Here is a 5,529-nt window from a genome sequence, read left to right on the forward strand (position 1 = left end):
TGCCAGTGGGGATTGCAATAATTATGGTGGCGGATGTGAAGTAAGCTTGGGTATCGACGTCCATTCCAACTGTAAATATGTGGTGAGCTCATACGATAAAGCCCAAGAAACCAATGGATAATATGGCTCAGACTATGCCTATGTAGCCAAAGGGTTCTTTTTTACCGGCATAGTAGGTTACAACATGGGAAATAATTCCGAATCCTGGTAGGATAAGGATGTAGACTTCTGGATGGCCAAAAAACCAGAATAAGTGTTGATATAAAATTGGGTCTCCGCCTCCTGCGGGGTCAAAGAATGTAGTGTTTAGGTTTCGATCTGTTAGAAGCATTGTAATGTCAGCAGCGAGGACTGGTAGGGAGAGGAGAAGTAGAACTGCAGTAATTAGGACGGATCAAATGAATAGAGGGGTTTGGTATTGTGAGAGAGTAGGTGGTTTTATATTGATTACTGTGGTGATAAAGTTGATTGCCCCAAGGATGGATGAGACACCTGCCAGGTGAAGGGAGAAGATGGCAAGGTCTACTGATGCACCGGCGTGGGCTAGATTTCCGGCTAGGGGTGGGTATACTGTTCATCCTGTTCCAGCCCCGGCTTCTACTGTAGAAGATGTTAGAAGAAGTAGGAAGGATGGAGGAAGTTGTCAGAAGCTCATGTTATTTATTCGTGGAAATGCTATGTTGGGGGCACCAATTATTAATGGTACTAATCAGTTACCAAACCCTCCGATTATAATAGGCATTACTATAAAGAAAATTATAACGAAGGCATGTGCGGTGACGATTACATTGTAAATTTGGTCATCACCTAAAAGGGTGCCTGGCTGTCCTAGTTCTGCTCGAATGAGGAGACTAAGGGCTGTGCCGATTATACCAGCTCATGCGCCAAAAATAAGGTAAAGTGTGCCGATATCTTTGTGGTTAGTGGAAAATAGTCAACGGTTGATGAAAGTCATAGGTAAGATGGCTGAGTGTAGAAGCGTTCGGCTGTAGTCCTTTTTACAGAGGTTTGATTCCTCTTCTTATCGATTCTGTAGTGAAGTTCATGTTGAGTTGCAAGTTCATTGATGTGCATTAAACATGCGCCGGGATCTAGTAGACAGAAGCCTGTTGGTTGGGGCATTTAGCTGTTAACTAAAATTTTATGGGATCAAAGCCCATCTGTCTAGGGGGAGGTTCTAGCTTAATTAAAGCATCTGAGTTGCATTCAGGAGATGCAGGTTAGTATCCTGTGTACCTTAACAGAAACTAAGAGGGATTAGCCCTTGTTTAAGGCTTCGAAGGCCTTCGGTTTAAATAACCTAAGTTTCTAAGGGATTGCGAGTACTATGGGAGATAGTGGTAGGAGTATAATTGATAAGGAGGTAAAGGTTGTGGTTAGGGTGTTAGTTGGTTTGTTAGTTTGTCATTGTTTTATGTAGTTAGTGAAGTTTGGGGGTAGTGTGATGGTTGCACAGTAGGCCAGTCGTAGGTAGAAGAAAAGTCCAAGTAAAGAGAGTAGGGTAATAGCTGTGGCTACTACTGTTAGTTCTTGTTTTGTGAGCTCTTGAATAATTAACCATTTGAGTAGGAATCCCGTTAGGGGAGGAAGACCTGCAAGGGAGAGGAGAGTGAGCATAAGGATTGTGGTTAGTGATGGAATTTTGGTTCATGTGGATATAACAGTGGATAGTTTTAGGGTATTGGTTGTGTTAAGGATGAAGAAGATGGCGGAAGTTGTTACAGTATATGGATAGAACGTAATTAAAGTCAGATTGGGGTTATAGTTGAGAATAATAGTTATTCGTCCTAGGTGTGCGATAGATGAGAAAGCTAAAATTTTGCGAGTTTGGGTTTGGTTAAGTCCTATTCAGCCACCTAGGACTGCGGAAGCAATAGCTATCGAAGATAGGAGAGTTGGGTTGAGTGAGGGGGATGTTAGGTAGAATAGTGTGGTTGGTGGAAATTTTGTGACTGTGGCTAGTAGGAGGCATGTTGTTATAGTTGAGCCTTGAAGAACTTCTGGAAATCAGAAATGAAATGGGACTAAGCCTAGTTTAATTGAAATTGCAATAGTTAGTAGTATACATGATATGGGGTGGGTTAGTTGGGTGATGTCCCATTGGCCAGAGAATCATGCATTGGTCATGCTGGAGAGTAAAAGTAGCGTAGATGCGACTGCTTGAGTTAGAAAGTATTTAGTAGAGGCTTCAATGGCTCGTGGATGGTGGCTTTTAGAGATTAATGGAAGAATAGCTAAAGTGTTAATTTCTAAGCCGACTCATGCTATTATTCAGTGGTTACTCGAAATTGTGATTGAGGTTCCTAGGAGTAAGCTTATTGTGGAGATTAGTTTAGCTTGGGGATTCATTAGTAAGGGAAGGAGTTAAAGATGAATCCAGACTATAAAATTCTGAAATGAGAAGTTCTGTTGTACTAGACTTTATATTTTGCAGAAATTCCTGAGATTCATTGCGTTGTCCGAGCCCATACGATTGGACACACCTGTTCACCTGTCCAAACTTGGAAACTAGGTCTGCCAACCGGGAAAAGATTATCTCAAGTACTGTTGACTCCAAGTAAATGATCACTGTAATCCACTTAGATCTCCTCACTGGGGATAGACATGATTATATTATTGTCTGTATTTCCACTGTTACTCAGTTGTTATGTTGTTTACATTTTTAGAAATGACACTTCATCAATACACTGTTCGAGTCATTCACCAGTGTCATGGTCCAACCATGGACCACGCGGTGGGATGGAATCCAACAGCCCCCAGGAGCTGGTTTCTCCCCTGAGGGTGCAGAGCAGCAGGGCCTTTTCCAGACCCAACTGTACCTTCCAGAAAGATATCAGCTATACTTTGCTTCTTTGCTGACTTCTGTTTTAGATGTCAATGTGTGGACCACCCTGGCCAACGTGACGAAGATGGACGTGATATGTGTGTCCATGGTAACTCCCACGAGTCCTTTTCGCACCTGTCTGGTTGGAATACCCATTGATAACTACTGGTGGGGAACTCTATATAATGAGACCGTGTTAGCAAACTGCACATATCCAGGAGTTGACATTTCTTCTTAGAGATATATACCAGAACGCATCAGCTTGGTGCAATGAGACTCTGCAAAAACGATTTATTCCTGGATCCGATGTGATAGGTCTCCCAAATGATCTGTTTCTCATTTGTGGACAAAGAGCATGGAAAGGTATTCCGGGAAAGGCTGTAGGAGGCCCTTGTACCTTTGGACAATTAACCTTTTTTCATCCTCGCAGCGTAACCTTGCCTAAACTAAGAAGACGCAGACATAGCACACGGCGGTTTACTCCGGACTCTAACTCTGATGTAGAGTTTTGGAATAAGGCTGAAAGAATAACTGCTAGTATAATATCTCAGATAGGGACTGCTCATGCTTTGGCTTCTCTAAATAAACTAGGATGCTGGTTGGCTAAAGAAGCTAATGCTACTTCTGCTGCTTTGAGTGCATTGCTCACAGATGTAGACTCTGTTAGACATGCAAGTTTACAAAATAGAGCTGCTATTGATTTTTTGTTGTTAGCCCAGGGACATGGCTGTCAAGATTTTGAGGGCATGTGCTGCATGAATTTAAGTGATCATTCTGAATCTGTTCATGCTAGCATCCAGAAATTAAAAGCCCTTACTCAACAATTACATGTTCATGATGAATGGAACCTCTTTGGTGATTGGAAATGGGGATGGTCCTGGTTACGAAAAGCATTAATAGGCTTGTCAATAGTTGGATGTATAATAACATGCATATTGTGTATGATTCCCTGTATACTAACATGCGTACGTCAAATGATAAACGCCAGGCTAAATGCATTGCAATTTTGAGTAGTTCGTTATCACCCTCTTGCTACCATTGATCACGCGGTGGTATGTAAGGGGGGTACTTTTGAATTAGATGATCAATGGAGCATAGAGGCGTGAGAACGGAATCATATTAGGATGTGAAACCAGCTAGAGTATGGTACAATGTAACTTCATGGCACAAGCTAATTGTAAGGTCCATTGTGCTTTTCAGCAAGTCAGCCTGATATCCCCTATTATCAGAGCTGAGTTCTTCCTTGGTTTTGCTACATATTGCAAGATAGAGACATCTACCCTTGAAACACAATGGTAGAGGTCATCCATAGGGGTGAGAAAGATGATGATGGGAGGAAGATTATGTGGGCAGGGGTCGCTCGCCCCTTGCCCTACAAGTAGGGCATACGCAGACTGCTGCCATGAGGTAATGATCAGGCGGTGTTTGGCTGCCATTCAGGCATCACCTTATACTGCGTACTGGCCCTACGTAGTGTAATGTGGAACTGATAAAAATGGGGTGTCGGAGCTGCTGAGTTGAGCGATACTCATCCTACCACCGAGACTGTGTTGCTCCACGGGGACGCCCGCTAAGCATGGGTACCGACCAGCTGCTGCAGATCCTGACAGCCCTGGCCTGTCTGTGTGGGTAAGCACAGTTTTTTGATAGGAAGCAACTGAGAGAACAAACTTTTTTAATATCCTTTTTGTGTGCCTTTAATTCTCCTTTTATGTTTATAGTATTTTTCCTTTAGTTTTCCCTTTTTACTAACCAATATCGTGTTATCCATAATATTGTGTTAAGATCCTTCTTTGGTATCCCTTTTTCACTAGTTAATACTGTATTAAATGCTGTTCGTAGTATTTGTTTTAATGCCACCCGATAAGATAGTTATTTTGTATCCCTTTTTCTTTTTAGTTTTTAATCCCTCTTGTTAAGTTTATTACTAGTATTATTATTCTCACTGTAATAAGAGATAATTTGTGTGCTTGAGTATTTTTGGCACTTGTCTTTATTCCGGACATGTATCTGAACGTACTGCTACATAAATTGGCGTAGCCGCAGGATACATGGAGGAATAAGCAGTGCCCCAGGGAATTCGTTGGTGGAGTGCTCAGCTGACGTGTCCCTGTGTATTGGTGGGAGATCTTCAGGTGGAGTGCACAGCCTGGAGAGCCGTGTCCTCGTGTGTGTTGTGTAAAAGGGAGATTCTCAGGTGGAGAGCATAGCCTGGGAAACCGCGTCCCTGTGTGTGTGGTGAACTCTGTGTGGGTGCCGTGAGTGCCAGTGTCTGGGTTCATATCTTATAATTGTTTTGTTTTAAAGTGGTTTTTGTTGTTCTTGTTGATTAAGTTACTATATGGGTGGCAATGCGTGTGTTTTATATGCTTTGTTTGTTTTTTGCATATGGGAGGTAGTTCTGAGCAATTAATTGTGAGTATACCACACTTCTTGAGACCTAGAATTAAGATTTGTCCTTTTTTGCAACTGTTGTTTATATGTACGACTTTGTTGTATTAATTGTAATAAATATATCTTGGGACGTAGAGGCAGCCAGGAGATAAGGCTAGATCGGACTTTAAATTTTTATTGTATTCGGTGTGGAGCGAATCAAAGCCTAGAAGATACCCAGTGGATTAGGTTTTATTGTTGTTTCACTCATAGATATGTCTTTCTGAGGATTCATTTAGAGTTACTGTAGAGTGTGTATTTTGTGGTTGGTA

The 5,529-nt window shown here is 42.0% G+C and overlaps 1 long non-coding RNA gene across 1 annotated transcript; it reads left to right on the top strand.

Moving 5' to 3' along the window:
* The first annotated feature begins 1,960 nt into the window (after positions 1–1,960).
* On the top strand, positions 1,961–3,374 carry LOC127479173 (uncharacterized). The gene is made up of 2 exons (XR_007907476.1): positions 1,961–2,557; positions 2,667–3,374. It is a non-coding gene; the product is annotated as an uncharacterized LOC127479173 (long non-coding RNA).
* The last annotated feature ends 2,155 nt before the right edge of the window (positions 3,375–5,529 follow it).

This window comes from Manacus candei, unplaced genomic scaffold (assembly GCF_025592945.1).
Source record: "Manacus candei isolate 608988 ecotype Guabito, Panama unplaced genomic scaffold, ASM2559294v1 h1tg000065l, whole genome shotgun sequence".
Taxonomy (NCBI): Eukaryota; Metazoa; Chordata; class Aves; order Passeriformes; family Pipridae; genus Manacus; species Manacus candei.